The sequence below is a fragment of the Prinia subflava genome, chromosome Z, assembly GCF_021018805.1.
Source record: "Prinia subflava isolate CZ2003 ecotype Zambia chromosome Z, Cam_Psub_1.2, whole genome shotgun sequence".
Taxonomy (NCBI): domain Eukaryota; kingdom Metazoa; phylum Chordata; class Aves; order Passeriformes; family Cisticolidae; genus Prinia; species Prinia subflava.
In genome coordinates, this window is record NC_086283.1 from 10224916 (window position 1) to 10239530 (window position 14615).

Here is a 14615-nt window from a genome sequence, read left to right on the forward strand (position 1 = left end):
TATAAACAAACTCATCTGACATAGTGCACTAAATGTAGTGCAATCAAGGTAGTGATTTCCTTGACCTGTCTGTAACAAGGAGCTATACTGGTAGGAATAGGCAGATCCATCAGCATGCCTCCGAGGCTGGTGTAAGCAAAAAAACATTGGGCTTTTTTGACTGTGGCGTGATCTGTTCAACACCTGGTCTACTGACATCTGACAGCATGACCCTTTCTCAGACGGGAAAAGGAGTTCTAGCACAGAAGCTAGCAGGGCTCACGGACAGAGCTTTAAACTAGTCTGGAAAGGGGAATGGGAAAATACCAGGCTGGCCAGTGACGAACAGTGGCATTGTATGCCCAAACCTGAGGAAGGGAGCATGTTATAAAGGTAAAACTAATTCCAAATTAATAAATGATTTTGTCGATTTTTAAAAAATCAATGAACAGAGTTTCGGGTGAGCCAACAATCAAAGAATCAGTGTTGAGTCCGGGGATCGGCACTGGGTAAACCTTAGCTGAGGCCTCTATTGCACCGTAGCTCCCCTGTTCGCATCTTTGGTTTTATGAGTCCTGTTTACATACAGGTTTTTTTGGGACAGGGTATTACTTCATACTGTCTTTGTCCCTTCAGTTTTTCTTCACATTCATGTAGATTCCTCCTTGCCATCGGGTCAGTGGAATAGTTCTTCCCGGGGGGGATGAATATTAAATACGATTTCTGGGAATCGATTTCTGGGAATTGTGCATTGAGATGTGTGTGCCCTCATGGGGTGGGATGGATGGGGGAGCGAGATCCATATCGGTGGTAATGGTTGGGTTGTTCGCAGTTCCATCTCCTGAGAAGACCCATCTTCCTTGGACCTTCCCTCCTTTCTGTTGTAAATTCAGTCGTTCCCAGGCTCGTGGCAGAGTCGTTTTCAATTCTCAAATCCATTTATCCCCAAAGTCGAATGATTTTTACCATTTATTTTAAAGAGCACATATTTGGTTTATATTACACATACATTATAAACACAAATTATCCCACATCATTTATCACAGAGCACTAATGAGATCCCTTAATCTGCTTCACAAGTGTTAGCTAGAAAGTACCACAAGTGGAAATGTTTTCATACCAATGAATGAAGCTTGAGGAACAACCAATGCTGAGCTGGAAGCTTTTGCCCGGTGCCAGAGACTTGATGTCGTTGGCATAAATGAAAGTGCTGGGACAAGTCCTGTGACCAGTGTGCCCTGTTGGATGGTTACAGGCTCTTCAGGAGGGAAAGGCGGGGCAGAAGAGGCAAGGGCAGAAAAAAGCACTGTATGTAACAGAAAAGCTGTATGGAGTTGTAATGACACAGTTAAGAGCCTCTGGGTGAGAATCAAGGGGCAAACAAATAATGTAGATGTCACTATAGGTGTCTACTATTGACCTATTACGTTATTCTGTTCTATTCTCTCCTAATTTTTCCTTCTTTGATTCATATTTGTCCTCTTTAGATCCTGATCTTAGTCCAGAGGCTTTTGTCCTGGTCTAGTTTTGGTCTTGGAACTATCTCAGAGAAATTTACAGACTGTAATGGGAAAGAGGCATTACATGTGCATTTATGTCCCAACACATATAAATGTGGGTGCTAGAGGTGCTATACCTAGGCTATCAGAAATCATACAGTAAAACTCATCCTTATATTGCAGAGTGAAATTCTGTAGGACAGACTATGATCACAGCTGGTCTGACAAAGGAATTCATTCTGAGCCCCAAAAAAAGCAAAAAAGGCAAGGCTATAATCCTAATGGTCCCACCCAAACTGAGATACTCCATCATTCTGTGATAGCATGGACTCAAAATTAGCAATTGCTGTAAGAGTCCTCTATTTTAATGTTTTCCCCCTCAGCCATTCTCCTTCACTAGGGTGAACAAAATCAATTGTTCATTTTAATAGACCTGCTATGTACAGTAACTCAGGATGGATCTAATTCCCACTTTCCTTACCTCATTTGCCTAAATCCACTTTTATTTTGTACAAGGTATACAATATTTCTGTTCTAACGGAAATTAAAGCACCAGTGCATCTTATAGAATAGTGAATTATCAATACTCCTATGCAAAGGAGGACTAATGCAAAAGGACTAATGCAAAACCATACCAGCTAGGAGATCTAGTTTGTCCTTCACAGTAGAATGCGAAAATGGTTTCTGAAACAGGTGCCCAGTTCCTCTTGTGAAAAATGACATGGGATAATTCGTGTTTATTGTGTATATAAAATATAAATTAAGAAATGTTCTGTAAAATAAAATAAGAAAGTCGGTCGGGCTTGGGACAGACGGATTTTTAGGATGGACAACTTCCTCTGCCAGGAAATTGGGATGAGCAATACCCCTGTCGGAAACCGGGAAATACAAAAATCAGCAATAGAAAAGAAGGTTGTTATAAACGTGGAATGGTTAATTCATGTTCTTATGATAAATTAGAAATTTATAAAATTGTATAAAGTGATATCAGGTAAAAGTTTATGTTTTAAGAGATTTTGCAGCAGATGGTGAAACTGACCACCCTGAAACAGCAGGCGCCTCCATTCAGGAAAGAGCAAAAGATTTTTCTGGGAGAGCTTGCAGCCTTCTCAAGCACCAGGAGGGGACCTCTGGAGATAAGCTGGCACCAGCAACTCACACCTTGGCTGTCGCCTTCACAGACCATCAAGTGACATCATCTATATCTCGATCATTTATCAACCATAAGGATCCACAGAAATTGGACATTAACATTTGAACGGAGAGAGGAACTCTTTTCTGCTTGGTCGGGGAAGCTCCTGAATTTGTATAGTTAGTCGGGAAACAATGGGAAATACGGGGAAATATTGCTGGGGGCGGAATAAAGTGTATAAAAACCAAGCCCCGAACCGGGCTAATTCGTGAACCGTTGGGGGAGATAGCAGGCTGCCAGACCCTGTATCTCACGGTTCACCCTTGGCATTTCCCGGGAAAACTATGTCAAGTATCTCCACTGTTGGTGGGTTATCGAAATTCTGTGATTTGATTTGTTATTAATAAACCAAATTATTATTTCAAATTGGAATATCTGATTGGCATTTATAACAATATGGTGACCTAAGCAGGGCCAGTTTTGGAAAAATCTGTGGACCCCCGTATCTGACTGGGAGGCGCCCCGCTGTAAAAAGCGGCTCAGCAGACTGGAATAAGTCCAGCAGAACCTACTGGCTAAATGAACCCAAAAATACCACCACAGCGGAGGGGTAAAAAAGGACAAGCTAGCTTGGGTGGGCTCGGGAACTCAGCAGGGAAGTGTCCCTGGTAAACCGCGGTTTTGTTTCACTCATAAAAATCTATGTGCATGAAGAATCCACGCAGGAAAACAGGATCGTAACTATTGCATGGTTGAGTGGGAGTGACCTAGCGAATGAGAAAGTGTGTGTGAGTGTGTGTATGTGAAAGAGACGTGATATTATCACGAAGCGAGAGCAGACCTCGAGATCGCGGTTCTGTCGTCCTGCGAGGGGCACGGCCGATCAACAGGGAAGCGAGTGAGTTTGTGAGATCTGTGTGAGTGTCTCCCAATGGGGAGGTTGATGGTCACCGGGAGTCTGGAAGGAAAGAGGACGTCCCAGTAGAGTTCAGGGAAGAGTAAGCCTTCTTGACTGCGACCTTAGGGTCCATTAATTTTTTTCGGTGGCGGTTGTCGAGCCCGCCGTTGAACGAGCCTCCCCAGATCGATCCTCTGGTGGACAACTAAGTTAATGGCACCGAGGTCGGAAGACTCTGGATTTAATTTTTTGTAAACCCATCAAAACTTCTGTGCCACGGGAAGGATGGGGTCGTATCTTAGCAAAGATACGGGATATCAGCTATGGGAAACCTCAGAGGAGGTGGTTTCCGAGATCCTGAGGGGAAGTCCCCTGGGATGGATGCTGGAATGTTGGAGAGAGTATCCTGAAAGGCAGGAGAAATCTAAACAAAGGATGATATACTTCTGTATGGAAGTATAGGGAGGTAAGGAAATAGAGAAACTTGTGATTTGGCCGATGTTTGGTACATTTGATTCATGGACTTCTCAGGCTTTGTGTAAGTATGTAAGGAATAAGGAATTGAGAGAAGTAGACGAGTTAGATTATGCACAATTGAGGATTGGCAAAGAAGAGGCTTGCAGGGATTATTAAGGGAAGCTCAAAAGGTGTATATGAGGCAAAAGACGCAGGCACGGGTGTTGGTAAGCGGCCGTGTAGGAAATCCAGAGTAAGGGACCACCCCAAAGACCCGAATGTTTGGAAAAGAAGGGTGGCATTGGAGAGAAATCGGGACAGTCACCCCCGAGCCGAAGGAAGGTATATAAATATAAGGAAGCTCTTCGGTGTTTTTACTGTGGGAAAAGGAGAAAATTGGAGGAATTAACATATGTCTTGTTGTGGTACTGGGTATGGGTGAAACTGTATTCTGACAAAAGGGAAATATTGGATAAGTTAGACTAAGGGAAAAGCCTCTCTCACGGCTTGGTGACCAAAGCGCTGTCTCCCAAACCCGCCTCTTCATCGGCCTCCTCGGTGACAGCGACGTCATCCAAGACCATGCGGAACCACGAGCTCTGCGGCCGCCCCCCCTCCTCTCACCCGAGGGGATCTCCGAGAGGGAACCCGGTCCCCGCTTCTGGCCACCGATGCTAAACTATGGAGAGAAGGGAAGGAAGGGTAAGAGAAAGGAAGGGGGAAGGTATAATTTAGATAATTATACACCAGGTAGAGCCCAGGCTGAGACCTGGATCCCTGAAGATGACTTAGGACCCGAGGGAGACTCGGGATGGGATAGTTGTTGCAGCGGCGGGAGTGATCCGAGAAAATTTAAAAGGAATCTCGCTAACTCTTTGGTAATGGTAGATCTTTTTCAGGCTGGACACTTTTTAGAAGTTCCCTAGGAATTGTGCAGGAGGTTTTTTTAGGTGGAGTTTCTTGGTTTCTTCTTCGTTAACATGAGAAAGGAAACAAAACCCCCCCGCGGTGAGGCGAGTGCGGTTACTAGGAGACAGAAGCGGCACGGGTTTTTTTCTGGTGGCAGGACAGACGACGTCCAGGAGAACTGTCTGGGACAGCAAGGAAAACTGATTTACTAGAAAAGGGTATTAGGAGGTTTTTTTTTGTTTTGGCTGTGTGTTTCTGCAGCGAATTACATAGAAAATTTTTTTAAAGTTTTTTCCTCTTTCTCTTCTTTCTCTTTTCTGCCTCTGAGTTAATTAGATGATAGAAGGTGCTGAATGTCTGGATAAAAAATTGAAAAGAGGTTAAGGAATTAGTATAATTAGTATAAGTGAATTATGGGGTTTTGGGAGCCGAGGTTAATAAGCAATTCACAGCTGCTAAATTACTGAATTTTTGGGCTTTACAGAAAAATAGGGAAGGGTAACATTGCTTTAAAAGATACAAGGAATGCTTTTGAATATAGGTATGAAAGCTTGCCTTGTGGAAAGAAAGTTGTATTTACGTGTGAAATGTGACTCGTGGGTTTGAAATGATTGCTGCAGTTTGAAATCAAGTGGTGTTCAGATTGGAGCTGCTTGTTACAGTCAGGTGGCTAGGAGTCAGAACTGTAGTGGTATGATTTATGATTTAGTTCTTAGATCAAAGTGGTGGCGTGGTCATGAGGACTAATCACAGTTACGCCTACTGGACAGGAGCTGAGAACTAAGGGTTTTTTTGTTTTTTCTTCTTTCTTCTTTCCTTCCTTTCGAGTATTAATCTCTGTAGATGGAAACAGGCCTCGAAGTTTTTTCCCAGGCCACATCTGGGCATGGGAGATTTTTTTGCTTAATTGAACTAGCTGTGATTTTTCTGCATTTGTTTGAGAGAAACAGGGATTTTTCTTTCTAATGGCTAATCTCTTGGAGGGGATGGTTGATGTTATCCCTTTGGTATTGTGTCTTTTTGTTTGTCCCTGGGTTTGGAGGGTGCAGGCCTCAGAGCTGTTCTAGTGCTTTGTCATGGGTTGGCACTGGCCAGATGTTAGTGCACCCATGAATATATGTTTTTTCTCTAACAACTCCTGTGGGATGTGATCAGGAACAGAGCAGAGCAGGCTTAAATCTTGAAAACAAAAAAAACCCCACCAAAACTTTATTAATTACATAAGAACAGGGACAGAAATACTCTTAAACACACACAGAGACAGAAATAAAAACTTCTTAGAACATTTCTTCTCCCAGTTTCTACCTCCCCACCCATCACTCTTCACAGAATGGTGAATGATTGTGTAGATTTATTTCTTTCTTAATTCTTGTCAGCTGAGGAATAGCTAAGCTGTGGATTTACTTCTGTGATATTCCTCAGGAAGTTTCGTGTTTATCTGAATGTTATTAGCAGTACATGCAGGGAAAAATTTATACTAAACAGCTCTTCAAAAATAACTGATGTGCGTGAAGACATTTGTGTTTGGTAGATACAATAGAATAAAACTGGTTACCTGGGTTTCATCTAATTGAATAGTTAATGTTTTGATGGGTAAATATTTATAAACTGAAGGCATCATTGAATTATTTATTAATTTAATTTCTAAAGGAAAAAGTAATTTAAAACGGACCGGTTTAGATCTAAAAACAAATGGTGAATAGGTTGGCTGAAGTAAAAGCTAATTTTGTAGAAGCTCTTTGTGACAGATAGTGGTGCCTATGTATTGGTATCTATATTGGGAAAGGCTGTACCTTTAGCAAGGTTACTGCTCCAATGTCCCTTGTCTATATGTATCCTGAGAGTGTTCTGTGGGTGGTGAAGGAATAAGTTCTGCTCTTTGTGGTATCAGTTTCTTCTATTTAGTATGCCTTGTTTTTTCTGTGTCTTGTTGGGGTACTTCCCCAGGACTGTGGGGGAGGTTTTGGGTTTTTCTCTTAGTTTGTATTAGGAACAGGTGTTGCTTAGGGTTATCCCTCATGGAGTTGTGCTGCTCACTGATTGTTTAGATTGGCTCCCTGGCAAGGTGGGGAGGTCACTTCAGCTGCTACAGTAGGATTGTATCTTGCCATGCTGAAATAGAGGTCTGCAGCTGATCCTGCATGTGAGAAATGGTTTGTAGGCGGATCTGCACAGGTAGCTGATGGAACTGCCTCGGTATATTAACTGGGAGTTCCAGCTTTGCATGGATGTTAGCAATCACACAGCATATGGAGTTCTTACACGGGAGTGGGCAGGAGCCAGGAAACCGGCAGGTATGTTTCAGAATTATTAGATCCGGTTAGCCGAGGATGGTTCACATGTTTAACAGGCAATTGTGGCCGTTGCAGGCAATTGTGGCCATTGCTTTGAAGGTAGAGGAGGAAGAGGAAGTAACTTTCGGTGCCCCTTTGGTGGTGTATACCCCTCACGATGTGAGGAGTATATTGCAACAAAACGCAAATAATTAGCTATTACAATATGAGGCAATTCTGGTAAGTTCCCCCTAGTTAAAACTCCGTACTGCTACGGCTCGAAACCCCGCCCAGTTTCTGGTCAGGGAAGGATTGCTCCGAGGCAGTGGAATTACAAACCAAAATAAGAAGTGTCATCATCAGACTAACAGCAGAGCAGACAGGGCCTGTTGATCAGTAGGTGTGGCTGAAGAAAGGGTGAGAAGCTGTTGTCAGGGCAAATGTTTTTTTGGAGGCTGAGTGAAAATGGCCACGGCTGGATGCACATCTGAAAATAGAGATAGAAGGTGGTTCAATTGTCTTGCTAAAATTTGCTTTCTTCTTTTAGCTATGTGGCTCTAAGAATGTGCTGAATAGGGATCTGAAATAAAAATTAGTAGTGCAGTTAATTAGCAGTAGTGCAAACTCATCGCACTGGGACTGCAGAAACTGAGCGAAAATGTGGGTAACCTTAACAACTAATCGTCCTGGAAACTGCTGTGGTCACTGAGCTTTGTAAGATGCTGGATCTCATGAGTGTTTGTCAGTATACCTACTTACTCTGAGTGTGTTGAGTTGGATTCTGGAAATAAGCCTGAATTGTTTGTGCTTTTCTATGATTTCTTTAACTAAAAATTTTCTTTAAAGAACTGAAACCTGTGTTAATGCTGTAGGATTTGGAGTTGTCTCATTGTTTGTTGTTTACTTGCTGTGTGCTCAGTGGACAGTGTCAGAAGTATAGGTGGAACCTAGGAAGAACTGTTTGTCTGTTTTAATATACACCTCGCTCAATAGGAGGTAGAATTCTCTTTTTGTTAATTTTATTTTCTCCTTGCAACAGTATGAAAAGAAGATTTTTGAATTTAGCATTAAGTTATTTAAAATCTGGATAAAGAATTGAATCATTCATACATGAAAGGAAGATTTTGAGTTGTATGAAGAATTGTGTATTGAATTGTTTTGTAATTGTTTTGTATAAAAATTATGAGTGACCTAAGAACTAGAAAAAAAACCCACTCAAATTATTCAGATTGCCTGAATAACAGTGGAAGCTAACTTTCCTCCTGAAATGTAATCCTGAAGATTTTTTTCAAAAATAATATCCAAATTTAAATTTACATTATACCTAAATCTTAATTGATAAATTTAATCTGAAGCAAGCTATGATAAAATTTCAAGGCCTTGATTTATACAATCAGATAGATTCTCGAAAAAGGAAGTCTTTCATAAGAAAGGCATAGTCTGTGCTAATCCCTCAGTTGGAGGGTGTCCTGGTTTAGGACAAATTAGGGAAAAATCTCCACAACTTCCTCCCCCACCACCGGGTTCGGGAGGAATTTCCTCAGAGGAAAAGTGGAAAAAACTTGTTTATTAAGAAACAAAAAAAAAACCACTCCCCAACACAAGAAAAACAGTCTGAGATGACAACAAATGTTTTCACCAGTCCAAGAGAGGGTGAGCAGTCTCTGCTGGGGAGGGTGCCAAAGCTTCTCTCAGGTGCAGACTCTGGGGGGGGTCCCTTGACGTTCCCGAATCAGGGCCCGAAGCAGGTCCGATGTCTTCAGGGAAGGGGAGGAAGCAAAGAAGGGGAAAAACAAAAGCAGAAAAATGGCAAAAAGCAAGCAAAAAAAAGCAGAAAGCAAGAGAGCAAAGCCAGCAAAGCAAGCCTAAGCTAGCAGCAAGCAAGCCAAAAGCAAGCAGCCGAGGGAGGGGCTCAGCTATAGACAAAACAAACTGAGAACATGGGAACAGAAACACACGATTTGGGATACAAAGCATGAAAATGTCCTGTCACCCCAGGACATTCCACCCCTTATCCCATATCATGAACGTGTTACTGAACACAATGTAAAAAGTTTCTTCTCACTTGCTCAAACCTTCCACACTTAACACATTTCCTTCCATCTTACTTGCTCAGACCTTTGACACTTTCACGTTTCCTTCTGTCTCATATCTGTATGATCTAACGTACAGATAATGGTGGTAATGCTCAGCAAACAATGATATCATCCCACAATCAGATCTCCCTGAGGTACACAATGGGTTGTCCCATCTTTCTGCATTATCCACCAGGTATAACCTGGTCCTTGAGCAAAGACAATCCCATGAATGGGTTTGCCTGTACTCAAGGCAGGATTAATCCATACTGTCTTCCCCAACAAACCTCTGACATGGGCCACTGGGACTTTATCTCCATCTACTATATTAAGGGGCTCAGACTGGGCAGGACCTGCTCAGTTGGTGGAACCTCGAGTGTTAACTAACCAGGTGGCTCTTGCTAAATGCTGCTCCCAGTTCTTGAAAGACCCCCCACCCAGTGCTTTCAAAGTGGTTTTTAACAATCCATTGTACCTCTCCACTTTACCTGCAGCTGGTGCATGGTAGGGGATATGGTACACCCACTCGATGCCATGTTCCCTAGCCCAGGTGTTAATAAGATTATTTTTAAAATGAGCCCCATTGTCTGACTCAATCCTCTCAGGAGTACCATGCCTCCAAAGGACCTGCTTTTCAAGGCCCAGGATGGTGTTGCGGGCTGTAGCATGAGACACGGGGTAGGTTTCCAACCATCCCGTAGTGGCTTCTACCATGGTTAGCACATGGCGCTTGCCTTGGCGGGTTTGAGGCAGCGTGATGTAATCAATCTGCCAGGCCTCCCCATACTTGTACTTGGACCACTGCCCCCCATACCAGAGGGGCTTCACCCGCTTAGCCTGTTTAATGGCAGCACATGTCTCACAGTCATGAATAACCTGAGAAATGCTGTCCATGGTTAGATCCACCCCTCGGTCTTGTGCCCACTTATAGGTGGCATCTCTACCCTGGTGGCCTGAGGCATCATGGGCCCATCGTGCTAGGAACAGCTCTCCTTTGTGCTCCCAGTCAAGATCTATCTTCAACTCCCCTATCTTTGCAGCCTGATCTACCTGCTGATTGTTCTGCTGCTCCTCATTAGCTCTGCTTCTAGGGACATGGGCATCTACATGGTGAACCTTCACAGGTAGTTTCTCTAACCGGGTAGCGATGTCTTTCCATTCTTCAGCAGCCCAAATTGGTTTTCCTCTGCGCTGCCAGTTCGCCTCCTTCCATCTCTTCAGCCATCCCCACAGAGCATTAGCTACCATCCAGGAATCAGTATAAAGGTAAAGTTTTGGCCACTTCTCTGCTTCAGCAATGTCCAGGGCCAACTGAACGGCTTTGAGCTCCACGAGTTGACTTGATCCACCTTCTCCTTCGATAGCTTGTGCAACCTGTCGTGTGGGGCTCCATACGGCTGCTTTCCACTTCCAGTTCATCCCCACAAGGCAACAGGAACCATCAGTAAAAAGAGCATAGCGTGTGTCTTCTGCCAGCAGTTGGTTATATGGTGGAGCTTCTTCAGCACGGGTCACTTGCTCTTCTCCCTCTTCACCAGTGAGACTGAAGCTTTCACCCTCAGGCCAATTTGTAATTACCTCCAAAATCCTGGGACGATTTAGTTTCCCAATTTGGGCGTGCTGTGTAATGAGGGCAATCCACTTGCTCCATGTAGCATTGGTGGCATGGTGGGTGGAGGGAACCTTTCCTCTAAACATCCACCCCAGCACGGGTAGTCGAGGTGCCAGGAAGAGTTGTACCTCAGTACCAATCACCTCTGAAGCAGCTTGGACTCCTTCATATGCAGCCAAGATTTCCTTCTCCATTGGGGTGTAGTTACTTTCAGACCCTCTGTAGCTCCGACTCCAGAATCCCAGTGGTCGGCCTCGGGTCTCATTAGGCACCTTCTGCCAAAGGCTCCAGGACAGGCCATGGTTCCCGGCTGCAGAGTAGAGCACGTTCTTCACCTCTGGTCCTGTCCTGACTGGGCCAAGGGCTACTGCATGAGCGATCTCCTGCTTGATCTGGGCAAAGGCTTGTTGCTGTTCAGGGCCCCAATAGAAATCATTCTTCTTACAGGTAACCAAGTAAAGAGGGCTCACAATCTGACTATATTCAGGAATGTGCATCCTCCCGAAACCTATAGCACCTAAGAAAGCTTGTGTTTCCTTCTTGTTGGTTGGTGGGGACATAGCTGTGATTTTGTTGATGACATCAGTAGGAATCTGGCGCCGTCCATCTTGCCACTTCACTCCCAGGAACTGGATCTCCCGAGCAGGTCCCTTAACTTTACTTTTCTTAATGGCAAAGCCAGCTTCCAGGAGAATTTGGATGATTTTCTCTCCTTTCTCAAACACTGTGCTGCTGTGTTTCCCCACACAATGATATCATCAATGTATTGTAAATGTTCTGGAGCCTCACCCTTTTCTAGTGTAGTCTGGATCAGTCCATGACAGATGGTAGGACTGTGCTTCCACCCCTGGGGCAGTCGGTTCCAGGTGTACTGCACGCCCCTCCAGGTGAAAGCAAACTGAGGCCTGCATTCTGCAGCCAGAGGAATGGAGAAAAACGCATTAGCGATGTCGATTGTGGCATACCACTTTGCTGCCTTGGACTCCAGCTCGTACTGGAGTTCCAGCATGTCCGGCACAGCGGCGCTCAGCGGTGGAGTCACTTCATTCAAAGCACGGTAATCCACGGTCAATCTCCATTCTCCTTCAGATTTACGCACAGGCCAGATGGGACTGTTGAAGGGTGAGTGGGTTTTGCCGACCACCCCTTGGCTCTCTAACTCTCGAATCATCTTGTGGATGGGGATCACAGCATCTCGATTCGTCTGATACTGCCCGCGATGCACTGTCGAGGTGGCAACAGGTACTCGTTGCTCTTCTACCTTCAGGAGTCCTACTGCAGATGGGTTCTCTGATAATCCAGGCACGGTGTTTAATTAATTTCTTAATGCCCTCTGCCTCCATGGCAGCTATTCCAAAAGCCCATCTGAACCCCTTAGGGTCTTTGTAATAGCCATTCCTGAGATAGTCTATGCCCAGAATACTTGGAGCCTCTGGGCCAGTCAAAATCAGATGTTTCTGCCACTCCTTCCCAGTCAGGCTCACCTTGGCTTCCAACAGGGTCAATTCTTGTGATCCCCCCGTCACACCGGCAATGGAAATAGGTTCTGTTCCCTCATGTTCTGATGGCATTAGGGTACACTGAGAACCGGTATCAACCAAAGCTTTATATTTCTGTGGCTCTGATGTGCCAGGCCATAGAACCCATACTGTCCAAAAAACTCGGTTTTCCCTAACCTCTACCTGGCTAGAGGCAGGGCCCCTCTAAGCCTGGTTATCCTTCTTTCCTGAGACATATGTCTTGGAGGTTCCTTCAAGGGGGTCGGACAAGTCATCATCATCATTATGCCTGACAGTTCAACTACGGGCAACTGGAGCTGCTTCCCTTTTCTTACCTTCCTTCAATTCATGCACCCATTGTGTCAGAGCAGCAGTAGGCTTCCCGTCCCATCTCCTCATGTTTTCTCCAGACTCACGTAGGAAGACCCACAACTCAGCTCATGGGGTGTACCTTCTCTCCCCAACAAGGGAATGTCTGCGTTGGATACCAGGGCCTCTAATTTGTACAGCTGAGATTTGGAGGAGGTCCTCCTTAATCTCTTCCCTGAGTTTCTTACGACTTTCCTCTATTTTGTCTTCTAATTTCTGCAGTCGTGTTTCCACAGCTGCAATTCTGGCATGAGTTGGGCCATGTACAGCATCTGCATATGCCCGAAGCTTCTTTGCCATATCGAGCACAGTCGCATATACCTCATCCCACTTCATTATTGCTAGAGCAGAAGCGTATTCAGGTGGCCCAAGGCGCACAAGTTTCCTCCACATTACAGGTGTGCACAGTACGAAGTCCGGATTCCTAGTTGTTATATCATCTGAAAAAATGATCTCTACCACTGCCATCTCCCTCAGGCGTTGGATCCCCTGTTCTATGGTCTTCCACCGTGTCTGCTGAATATAAAGGTCATCTGCACACAGGTATCTTTGTGCTACGCTGTCCAGGACCCGTTCCCAGAGGCTGTGAGGGCTAGCCCTCCTCATCATGCCTTGGTCGATGACAGGATCATGTGACAGGGATCCTAAATGCCTCGCTTCAGTGCCATCCAGAATGGTAGCCTCCCCTGCCGCATCCCAAAGGCGGACTAGCCAACATTATAGACTCATCGGGCTGTCGCCTATAATCCTTTCTTAGGCCTCGAAGGTCCTTCAGGGAGAAGGAATCAATATTGGCTCCGGAATCTGTGCCACTTGGTGTGGTCTCTGATGTTGGTGATGGTCCTTCTCTTGGATCATCATCATCCTCCACCCTTCGGTCAGTCTTGCTTTTGCACTTTCCACCTCTTGTATTAGCAGCAACAGCCATTGGTTGAGGCTTACTGTCTGGTTTAACTACTGGCCTGGAGCCTGGGATGTTTGCTGCAGCCTGAGTGACTGGGACAGTAACTAATTTATCTCCCTGTTCCCTTTCCTCTATCTGCTGCCCTACAGTATCTAGCAGGGTGCGATAAGCATGTGCCAGGGCCCAGCTCACTGCAATGATCCTTTCCTCCTTAGTGTTACCATGGCACCTCACTTTCAGATACTTTACCACTTCAGCTGGGTTCTGAATTTGTTCAGATGGAAAGTCCCAGACTACAGGATCAGAAAACTCCTTTAAAATTCGGCCAGTATCCTCCCATTTCCCACACCACTCAGAATTCTTCACCCTTGGTTTTACTCCTAAATCAGGAGTCTCACCAGCCCCTCTAGAAATCTCAGCCTTCATCTTATATAAACTCCAGACAGTATAAAGAAAGCTTACTAAATTAAATGCCAGAAAGATGGTGTCCTTGGCAGTCAGGGAGAACCAAACATTTCCTAATAGAGATGTAAACAATTCAGAGGAGAAGAAGGAGAGCAAAGGCTGAAAAGCCTCCTCCCCTGCTTCTCCCCTAACAAACTGAGTACACAGCCACAACCATGAACCATACATTCCTGGAACCGATAACAACATTTTTATAAACCTCTTGCAAATCATCACAACCAAGCCCAGCCCGATAAATATTCTGGTTAGTGCCCCTCTGCTACAAAAGCTATGCATTAGGAACAATACCGGAGCTATTTCTGGATAAGAAAATAAACCTAGGGACCACAAAGGTATTAAAACTTCAAAGAACCCTAATGACCAGAAATAGAGGCAGGCTTTCACTCCAAATGACATTATGAATTCAAAAAGAGACATACCAATATACCCACAAACAACTGAGACCAAAATATTATTAGAATAAAGTTTTTTCCACTTTGTATGGTCGATTCTCCCCGTATGGGCCACCAAAAAATGTTTGTCTTGGTTTAGGACAAATTAGGGAA